The sequence below is a fragment of the Tasmannia lanceolata genome, unplaced genomic scaffold (genome assembly GCF_043159265.1).
Source record: "Tasmannia lanceolata isolate RefF3 unplaced genomic scaffold, GAP_Taslan_0.1 ptg000013l, whole genome shotgun sequence".
Taxonomy (NCBI): domain Eukaryota; kingdom Viridiplantae; phylum Streptophyta; class Magnoliopsida; order Canellales; family Winteraceae; genus Tasmannia; species Tasmannia lanceolata.
Window position 1 is genome coordinate 50,555,357 of NW_027518690.1, and position 12,029 is coordinate 50,567,385.

Sequence of the window (12,029 nt, forward strand, 5' to 3'; positions counted from 1 at the left end):
GGATTTCTCAGATTTCAGCTCATTTTGAGTACTAGGATTTAGACTCAGATTAAATTTCTAGTTGAATTTATCATGTTTATAGTCTAATATGTGTGGGATCTGATGTTTAAATCTCATTCGGTATAGTAGTTTGGGTTTGGGTCAACATATAGAATGATTTTCCATGCTTGTGTTAACTGACATTAATCCTACCATGTTGAATAGCCCTCACACCCCTTTGATACAAACAGCCCTTGTACTCTTCTTGATATATCAACTCCCTGTTTGGCATTAAAATCAGTTCACATATCAACTTCCCTGTTCGGCACATGTCAGCACTGTTTGATACCAAAATCTGCACAAATCTACCCCTAGTTTACATTTGAATCTGCACAAGTTGTTATGCACTAAAATTTGTATATATTGGAAATATCATTGAATACATTGGAATATATTGAAGATTTAATGCTTGTCTTTTATACTAAGCCTTTGAGTCAGGTTTTGAAGACGGTGATGAATGGATTATTCAGGTGAGACTATCTTGAAACCTTATCATACTTTCTTTTATTTCATTAGGCTACCCAGCGGCTGGTCTGGGCTAATTAATTTTATAAATTGTTTAATTGAAGAAGGAAATCAGATGATTTGCACTATTCGATGTCCTTGACACGAATATCGTCTGATTTCAAGGCGGTTTGTAGAAATATTATACGTGTAGGAAATCAGATGATTACTTTGGCATCATCTGATTTCATTGGAGTCCCCGTATTGGTGGTTGTGGTTGGGCATAGAAGTGTTTGATATTATTTTTTTTGCTTTATTAGGCTATCCAGCGGCTGGTCTGGACTAATTTATGTTGTTTATCATTTTATGATTGCTATAGGTTGTGTATTTTTTTAATTGAAAATTCTTCTTTGCTTAACACTTGTTTTATTTTTATAAGAATAGAATGGGTTTGCGATTATCTTTTTCTTCTCTCTTTGATAGACTAACACAGTCTTATAGATTTCTGTTAAATTTCTTTAGATACTAGAATCCCCTCTCATCGCGAGGGCGATGAAGGCGCTAGCCCAAGCCCATCCTTAGGGGACTTGCTCAGTCCAAGTAGCATACCCCTCCTTTGTATATAGGAGACTTGCCCAGTCTCATTCTCTTGCTTAACCTCCTCTTTGTACGCCGGTTGGTTTTGGGAGAACATCCTACTCGGCTTGGCTTCATACCCCTACCCTTATGGGTATTGGGTCGCACATTTGTTGCACCCTAGGGCTAGGTAGCTGTCCGGCCCGGTTGGGTGTTTTACCTTTGCCAAATATGCACAGGGTCTCTTATTCCTTTTTACGTCATTTGTGTCTCGGAGACAAGCCTTGTCTCCTATAGAGAGTTTCCCCTTTATGAGGCTTACCTAGCCTCATGTTAGAATAACCCTTCCTCCTGGCGAGTCTTTGACTCATTTTTACCCCTTTCTTGGTAGTGTTTTTAGTGAGTCTCTGACTCATTTGTGCTCCTTTTTTTAGTGTGTTAGTTAGTAGTTCGCCTTTAGATTTGTTGTCATTCATCCTTGTTTGAGACTAACTCAGTATTATTAGAGCTTTGCTTGCTTGGGATCTTGGATCGTTTTCTCTCTTCTTGGGACGCTATCTTTCTTGTTGTGGTTTGTCTCTTTGAGACGCTAGTTGCTTATTCAGAGTTTCTCCTTTTGCTTTAGGGCTTTGCCCTAGTTTGTGGTTGTTCTTGCGTGTTCCTTTTAAGAGTGAATTCATCTAAAGGTCCCGAGCATTGGAAAAGCTTTAAAATCCAAAAACATGTGAAAACTTTAAAAATATCAAAAACATTTGAAAATATAAAAAACCTTAAAAAATCTGAAGTGTGAGTGTTTCTTTTAGAAGCGTAGTTTAAGAGTTCGTTTCGAACTACGTTGGCTTGATCCTCTCTCACGAGGTACGTAGTGCAGCTTGGGATCCATATCCCAAGTCCAGCCAAACTTTTTTTGTAAATAAATGTTTTAAACCTTCTTCAAAAAACCTTTAAAATCTTGTTTTCAAAAGATCTTCCTCTAGAGTTAGGAGTTTCTCCTAGATAGAGAGTTTTAGAGTTAGGGTTTTTCTTTTGATAGGTTGTTTGATTGTTTGTTTGTTGTGTGCTTGTTTTAGAGTTAGGGGTTTGTCCTAGAGTTATAGGAGCGCCTCCGTCCGGTCAGTTGGCGATTCACATCGCCGACCGATGACTAGGTCTTGGATACGTTAGCAATCCTATTGTTTTCCTTAGGGCATACAGCCTAGTTACACGTAGGTTGTAGGAACCACCTGCATTAGCCTAGGGCTAATCTGCATTTAGTTAGGGCATATAGGGTGTCCTAAAATTCACAATTCACTGGAATTTAAATAATCGTACAATAAACTTTAATAACTAGTCCGGTCTTTTAGATCGAGTCTAGGATAGAGGTCTAGGTGTCTTAGGCATCCTAGCTTAGAATAGGCGCGAAGAACTACGTTGCCTTGATTCTCGTGGAGGCGGGGATACGTAGGCTTCTTTGGATGAATACCAGACCATCCGAGGACTCGGGCTAATAATTTAGAGTCTTAGGATTTGTTGTATTGTTATTGTGTGTTTTGATGTGTTTTTCTTATTTTCTAGTACTGATCCTATACCTTTTAGCTATAGCTTGCATGTGATTGCACATCAGAACTTAGACACCCATTAGGCATGTCACTCATAACCTAGCTATGCTTAGGTGCCACATCTTTCATTTTATTTTATGTGTGCTTATTATTTTATCCTCAGGAAATGCATGCTTAGGTAGACGAATCCTGAGGATTGTTCCCATTTCACATGATTTTTACCCAAACTTCTTTGGAGTTAATAATAAATGGCATAAGAGACCAGGTGCTTGCACTTGGGCGAATTGGGGGCGCCTAACCCCTTCCCCATTCGTCATCAGGCACGGACCTTTTGTATCTCTGGTTATCCATTGCAAACAGAGCATTTGTTTTGGTTCCATGGCATGTCCATGGATGGCGACTCTGAGTTATTTTCAGATATATCTTGGTTTCGAGCCCTGGCTCCGGATCAGGATGCATCTCTTTCTTTTTATATCGCCACTCATGCTATGCTGTGAGGGTGGCATCCGTTTCGAGAGTTCCTTGGTAGAGCTCTCCTTCACGTTGTGGAGATCTTAGAGGATCGCAGGAGGGATCTCGCGTCCCTCGGCACCGTCCTCGGATCGGGGTCCACAGCCATCCATGTGATGGAACACAACGTAAATAGGTTGTACATCAAAAATCATTTCCATAGGATGATCCTAGCCCTCCAATATATAGAGGTTTCTATAATATGCAATTCCTCTATAGATCGGAGGCTTGGGATCATCCTATAGAAATGATATGCACAACCTATAGCCCATCACATGGACGGTTTGGATCATCCTATAGTGTGGTCCGTACAGTACTTTTTGAAAAATACGGGACTATAAGGGCTTACACCATATAAAAACTCCCTTTTCACAGCCCTTTATATGTTAAAATATGAGATTTTATACCGCGTAAGCCCTTATAATCCCTTATTTTCAAAAGTATTGTACGGACCACACTATAGGATGATCCAAACCGTCCATATGATGGACTATAACGTAAATAGGTTGTGCCAGACAAATCATTTCCATACCACACTATAGGATGATCCAAACCGTCCATATGATGGACCATAACGTAAATAGGTTGTGCCAGACAAATCATTTCCATAGGATGACCCTAACCCTCCGATCTATCGATGAAATACATATTATGGAAACCTATATAGATTTGAGGTCTAGGACCATCCAACGGAAAAGATATTTTGGGCACAACCTGTTTATGTTATGGCCCATCATATGGACGGTTTGGATCATCCTATAGTGTGGTCTATACAGTACTTTTTGAAAAATAAATCTCAAAAAGGACAAGAAGCTTTAGCCAAAATATCAAAACACGATAGTGCTGATATCATTTCCCAACCTTTAATTTTTGGAAAAATTCTCAAAAAATTGTGATTTTTATTTAAAAATCTTAAAAATGGTAGAGTTGGCTAATTTCTCAAAAAGGGGTGAAACGCATCCAAATGAGTGTTTAAGGACAAAAATGCCCTTATGTTGCCTTTCCCTCCAAGAAAGTAAGCAACAAATCCCAAAGCATTTCACCTACCATTTTGACTTTTTTACCTTCTTCTTCCCATGCCAAAATCAAACTCCATTTGCTGTTGTAAAAATTTCAAACGAAATTTCATTGCAGAGAGGTGAAACTCCCCTCTCCTAATGTAGATTTTATTGGATCTTTTTTCTTCTTCTTTGGCTATCAAACCTAAGCTTCACAAGTAGGTCCATTGTGATACATTTGCATACATTTAACATGTTCCTTACACTACTATGGTGTATTGTCATCATCTTGTTTACTTGTTAGGGATTTGTTATGGTTGTGTTAGGCATTTGTTATTGTCATCATCCTCTTTCCAATGCTATGGTGTATTGTCATAATCTCTCTATCTCTCTATTGCCCTCTATGTTTCTATTTGGAGTAAACCAGGATGAAACTCATGTCTATACAATTACAACCACTATTTAAATGTGTAGAAGCAATATTTTATTTTTCGAACCACTGTTGATATCTGGGAAACAATATTTAAACACTCAGAAGCAGCAATTATACCTAGGAACCACTATTTACCACTATCTAGTGGTTTCAAGGTATAGATAGTGGTTCCAAGGTATAAATAGTGGTTCCAGAGTAGAAATATTACTTCAGACAATCTAATATTACTTCAGTAGATGTCAAAGTTGCAATGAATTTATGAACAATGGGTTAAATAGTTGTCTAAACAGTAAGATCTTATCGTGGTTCATAGTTTAGATAGCCCATACTTGTTCCGTTCCGAGAGTTTAAATTGTGAGATTGAAATAGTTATGCAATCAGAACCACTATAAAAAGTGAGAATGACTGTATTTATTGGATTCTAAACACTCGGAACCACTAATTATGCCTAGGAACCATTAATTATACATAGGAACCACTAATTTTTCCTAGGAATCACTATTTACCAGTATGTAGTGGTTCCAAGGTATAAATAGTGGTTCCAAGGTAGAAATATTGCTTTACACAATCTAATATTACTTCAGTGGATGTCAAAGTTGCAATGAATGTATGAACAATGGGTTAAGTAGTTGTCTAAACAGTCAGATCTTATCGTGGTTGATAGTTTAGATTGCCTAATACTTGTTCCGTTCCAAGAGTTTAAATAGTGAGATTGAAATAGTTATGCAGTCAAAACCACTATAAAAAGTGAGAATGATTATATTTATTGGATTTTAAACACTCGGAACCACTAATTAGACCTAGGAACCACTAATTATACGTAGGAACCACTAATTTTACCTAAGAACCACTATTTACGAGTATGTTGTGGTTCGAAGGTATAAATAGTGGTTCCAAAGTTTATATAGTGGTTCCAAGGTAGAAATATTGCTTCACACAATCTAATATTACTTCAGTGGATGTCAAAGTTGCAATGAATGTATGCACAATGGGTTAAATAGTTGTCTAAACAGTCAGATCTTATCGTGGTTCATACTTTAGATGGCCTAATACTTGTTCCGTTCCGAGAGTTTAATTGTGAGATTGAAATAGTAATGCAATCAAAACCACTATAAAATTTGAGAATGACTGTATTTATTGGATTTTAAACACTCGGAACCACTAATTAGAGATAGGAACCACTAATTTTACCTAGGAACCACTATTTACCAGTATTTAGTGGTTCCAAGGTAGAAATATTGCTTCACATAATCTAATATTACTTCAATGAACGTCAAAGTTGCAATGAACGTATGAACAATGAGTTAAATAGTTGTCTAAACAGTTAGATCTTTTAGTGGTTCATAGTTTAGATGGCCTAATACTTGTGAGAATGACTGTATTTATAGGGTTTTACACACTCATAAACACTCATTATATCTAGGAACTAATTATTATACTTAGGAGCCACTATTTACCATTATGTAGTGGTTCCAAGCTATAAATAATGATTCCAAGGTATAAATAATGGTTCCAAAGTAGAAATATTGCTTCACACAATCTAATAGTACTTCATTGGGTGTCAGTGTTGCAATGAATTTATGAACAATGGGTTAAATAGTTTTCTAAACACTTGGATGTTATGGTGGTTCATAGTTTAGATGGCCTGATAATACTTGTGAAAATGACTGTATTTATAAGGTTTTAAACACTCAGAAGCACTCACTATACCTAGGAACCACTAATTATATATAGGAACCACTGTTTACCATTATGTAGTGGGTCCAAGGTATAAATAGTGGTTCCAGAGTAGAAATTTGTGGGGGGGGGGGGAGGTGTGGAAGTGGTCTTTATGGGGAGTGGTTTCCGCAAACGACGTTTGGATTTTTTTTATTTTTTAAATCGCATCGAACCAATATACCCGTTTTCACTTGTTTTATACCTGTCTAACGGAATGGTGGAAAGGTCGACCTGTAATTAGTCTTCCTACCTGTTTGGTCAAATGGTGAAAAGGTTGGCCTGTAGGTCGACCTGCAGGTTGACCCATTAAGCCAATTTGGCACCTGTTTGCGAAGAATGGAAAATGAACGACCTTCCGGTGAAAATCTCGTCTTCTTTGGCCAAGAGCTCGTCGTTTCAAGAGGAGAGATTTCAGTTTAAAAAAAGAGTAAAAAACAAGAGAGATAAGGGAAAAGGTAAGAAGATGATAAGTGAAAAGTGCCCAAAGGGCATTTTCGTCCAAAAACACTCTTGGGGATGCGTTTCCCCCTTTTTTGAGAAATTAGCCAACTTAACCCTTTTTTGAGAATTTCGGATAAAAATCACAAATTTTTCAGAATTTTCCCTTAATTTTTTTGATGGGTAAATGACAAAATGACAAAATGAAGTCATTTCCCAACCTGAAAATGACAAAATGTTCTTAAATGACAACGAAGGGGGTGTCACTATCAGCTTTCCCGGTACGAATATAAAATACAAATGCTGGTAAAACAAGTGGGTGTAAGTATCAACAATACAAGTACAAATATAAAACACATATGCTAGTCAAACGGGCCCACCAATTAAAGCACCTGAACCGTCCATGCTTAGAGGGTGTCGGTAGTCGGAACTACAGTATTAGCTATTGGCTAGTACTGATTAGGAAATGATAAACTTGTCCCATTTTCTTCCTCAAGCACTTCCTTGTAGTGTTGAAATGTACTCACACAAATACACTAAAGGAGGCTGGCCCAGGGAAGAAACGGGGGCAAATATATAACTTACCGTACTAATATTCTCCTTTCCATCACTCAAAAAACTCCTCCTCTCCATGTAAGTAGTCAAAATTCAAACATTCCGTCCACCAACCCAAACCTAATCCCCTCCCCCCTCCTCTCTCTCTCTCTCTCTATCACACACACATGGAGAAAGCAGGAAATGAAAGAGATGGGCAAGAAGGGAACAAGGAGAGATCTCCGGTTATGGAGGTGAAGCTAGCGGTGATAGCCGTCAGCCTCAACATACGGCTGAAGGCGGCCGATATGCCGGCCGTTATGCAAGAGCGAGCGTTCCGTTACGCCAGAGCGCTCTTAGACTCCGCCCCCAACAACCGACCTAACCCAACTCGCATCGCTCTCGCTCTGAAAAAGGTACGCATATTGACAAACCATCCTTTGAAAGCTACCCATATGTATCGCCTGAAACCCATTTCTTGATATTGTTCTGATGCAGTTCAGCTGCTACGATTGACCATATCTGGCCGATATCTGTTTATTCAAAGTTTTCAAAATCGTCTGATATGGATGACGGGTATCTGTTTATTTGTTAAAAAAAAAGGGGGGGGGGGGGGGGGGGGGGGGGGGTTTAATCCTAAATTTTAGATTTATGTGAATTAAGAGATTTTGTACAATGTGTGGGCGTGAAGTCCAGTATTTTTTAGGAAGTGCAGTGGGGCCTACTTTTACCGATGATCCAAAGAGTTCATTTGATGGGCCACAACTAGGGCTGCAACTTGGGTCGGGTTTTACCTGACCCGAAAATAGCTTGGGTTGGGTTCATGTTTCTCGGGTTTCGGGTCGAGCCTAGTCTAAGATCCAAAAGCCCGCATGAATCTTGGGTCGAGCCGGGTTTGAAGGGGCCCGACCCGAGTTACTTAGGTTATAGTATGTATTTTTTTATTCTAAAACTTTGTTACTTTAAAAGTGAAAACTTAAAAGTAAAACTCACGCACACATGCAATCACAGGGCCTCTTTCCATCTTCTGTTTGTTTCCTTCCTTTAGCTCTAGGGTTCAAGTTTCAATTAAATAAAGAGTTTGCCAAGCTTGAGTTTTTCTACTTCTATGAGTTGAGTTGCGTTGCCAAACAAGAGTTTTCCTTAAAAAATTGCGTCAACGTAAAAAATCCGACCCGAATTGCAGCCCTAGCCACAGCGTACATAGGCTGTGATGGGAGAGTTAGGAGCATCCTAAGTAGATGATTTACGAGATGCAGCCTCTTTCGTGGTCCATCACATGAACGGTTTCGGTCATCTTAAGAAGTGGGCCCGACTGCACTTTCAAAAAGGCACCAGACTTCACACTCACACCCCTATATAAAATCTCGTGTGTTTATATACACCGCGAAAAGAAAAGAAAATTAAAAAAGTAGAGAAATTATACGAAGTGCCGTCAAGGTGGTAGTACGCCGTATGTATCATCCTTGATATTTGATCCAACAGCAGCCTCTTAAAAAGTGGTCTGCTGTTGGAATATAAAGGATGGTACCGCTTTGACAGTACTTCACGGCCGGGTATCATATAAAAACCCTTAAAACTAAACCTATACAATATCAAAATTTCCCTTGCTTTCTTTCGCTAGAGTTAGTTGTCATAGATTTGGGAATTTATATCTGTTTGGTTTTTCAGTAAAATCAAAGGGACAAAGTTCTTTGTTTTTTATCTTAGTAAAATTCTCTTTCAAAGTATAAAAGGGCATTTTCATCAACAGCAACAACGTTTTATAGTATTTTGGCGGCTTTTTGAAAAGTTTTTTTTTTTTTTTTTTTCTGGTAGAGTGATTGTTTTTCACAAATTGGTATGTACTTTACAAATTGCTGACTGAGTTAAGAGTTCCAGGAGTTTGACTCGGTTTACGGTCCGGCATGGCATTGTGTGGTTGGGAAGAGTTTTGGATCGTTCTTAACTCACTCTCCCGGAGGATTTCTGTACTTCTCTCTTGACAAGCTCTCCTTTCTTCTCTTCAAAACGGAAGTTCAACCTGTCACCGACTTTCATCACCCCCATTAGACAACTTTCTTAAGCATTATACTTGATTACAGTGATTATATAATAGAGTAATTCACTTTTTATGTTAATTACCAGTTTTCCTTAAAAGAGATGGATTTTCAGTCTTTCCTGCAGAATGTACTGAGGGTCTTTTGCCCATTTTATTTCTGAGTTTGGTGGTTTTGCTTTTAATCTTGTGACAAGCATATAGCATCGCGACGTGACCTCATTGTGATACGATGAAGCACACCCTCTATGTTATTGTTTGGTTGATCTGAACTGTTCATTTGGTAGATCTTGCTTTGGATCATCTAGGGCCCAGCGTACATAGGCATTGCGCCAAAAATCATCTCTCTAACTATGGATATTTTTATGAGCTTTGTATTTGATTGGAGGGTTCGGATCATCCAATGGAGATGATTTTGGGGGCACAATCTATTTTGTCGTGGCTCAAAAAATGAACGGTTTGGATCTTCCAAGTTCCAACAAAGCCCAGTGATTTTCCAATAAAATTCAAAAGAATATGCGTTATGTATGGTATGCATAGTACCATATAATAGGTGGGCTCAATGTGTATTGGGTTCATTTTTAGGTGAGCCTATATAATGAAGCCTACCTTGTTGGAAGATCAAAGTCATTCAGTTGTTGGCCCCCAAGTTTCTAGATTGCCGGGAAAATCATCTCCATTGGATGGTCCCAACCCTCTAATTCGTAGATAAACTATATCATGTAGAAGGAAGAGTTAGATGATACCAACCATCTAATTCGTAGATGAACTATACCATATAGGAATCTACATAGGTGGAAGAGTTAGGATCATCCAAAGATGATTTTTTGGGACGATGTATTTAGGCTGGGGCGTAACAACCGAACGTTTTAGATCTTTGAACACGTTTTATATCACACAATGAAGCAAATTCTATTTTTCAGTGAAACTTTTTTTCTAAGAAAAAAATTGGGCGTTGATATTACCCCCCCCCCCCCCCCCGCCCTTGACGGCTCACTAACAGGAAAAGTGAGACGTGACCCATAAAGCAGGTTTCCTATCTATTTTTTTTACCGGTACAATTCAAGTTGGCAACTGGGTCGTGCCGGCACGGTACGAAGACATGGGCCGTGCCGGGTTGTGGGTTTAGGTACGCGGCACGAACAGGCCCGGCACGACAAAAATCAGTGTAAAAGAGAGTTTATGTGGCTGTTTTCTCGTGTCGGCATGGCGCGGGCCGTGCCGTGCCTAACTTCTTGCTTATTCGTGCCGGCACGGCACGGCCCGTGGCCAAATTGTGCCGTGCCGCGCCGTGCCTGGCCAGCTGGCCGTGTGGGCTGTTAATTTTCGTGCCGTGCCGTGCCCGTTTGCCACTTTGAGGTACAACACTACTCTCTCTCTCTCTCTCTCTCTCTCTCTCCAACATGCATGAGCGGTTGGTGGGCCCAATTAATTTGTTTTAATCTATGAGCAGGGTAGGCCAGACCATAGGATGATCCAAACCATTCATGCAATGGCCCACAACGTAAATAGGTTGCACCCCGAAATATCATTTCCAAAGGATGATCCTAGCCCTCCGAAATTGCAAGTTATAGAAACCTCTATCGATTGGAGGGTTGCGATCGTCCCATGGAAATGATTTTTGGGGCACAACCTATTTACATTGTGGCTAGACCTGGCAAACGCGACCTGTGCCCGCGGGTCGACCCGACCCACCCGCAAATTTGCAGGCACGAGTCTGAGTTTTAGTGACCCGTCAAAACTAACCCGCGGGTCACTTGGCTTTTTTAAGGGTGGTGATTTTGTTATGCTGATCTAGTTAGATGGCTTTTTTTTTCTAATACAAAGGATGGTGATTTTGTCATGCTAATATATTTTTTAAGGGTTTGATGGGTTATGGCTAGCACCATAGGTTGATCCCAACCCTCCGATTTGAATGTGAGAGGGTTGATCACTTGATCCTAACCCTCTATAGATCGGAGGGTTAGGATCAACCTATTGAAATGATTTTTGGGGCAACACCTATTTAGCCTGTGGGCCATCTAATGGACGGTTTGGATCATCCCACGGTGCAGGCTATACCGCCCTCATCAAAATCCAGTGATAACATTTCCCAAAATAAACAACTGTTTGAAGTTGCGGGTGACCCGCGGGTTGACCCGGCCCACCCGCGGGCCGCGCGGGTCACCTAAATTCTGACCTGCAAAAATATGGGTCATTTCCTGACCCAAACCCGTGTGACCCGCACCCGCATCACCCGCTGGTTGACCCGGCCCGATCCACCCGTTTGCCAGGTCTAATTGTGGCCCATCAAATGGATTGTTTGGATCATCCTATGGTTCAGGTCATACAGTAACATTAAGGCCCAATTGTAGGCCCCACTTATATTTTTCAAAATGAAGTGTACGGTCCACACAATAGGATGATCCAAGCCGTCCATTAGATGGGCCGCAACGTAAAGAGGTCGTGCCCCCAAAATCATTTCCACAGGATAATCACAACCCTCTGATCTATAAGGTTTCCCTAATATGCAGTTTCTCTTTAGATCGGAGGGTTGCGATCATCCTGTGGAAATGATTTTTTGGGATAAAACCTATTTACGATGTGGCCCATCAAATGGCCGGTTTGGATCATCTTATGGTGTTGGCCGTATGGTACATTTTGAAAAACATGGATGGGGCCTACCTTGCTCAAAGATTTAAACAAATTAATTGTTGGGCTCATGAACCGTTCATGGCGGGAGACCGACTGTAGAGTGGGGCTGGGGGGAATATCTCTGCGGC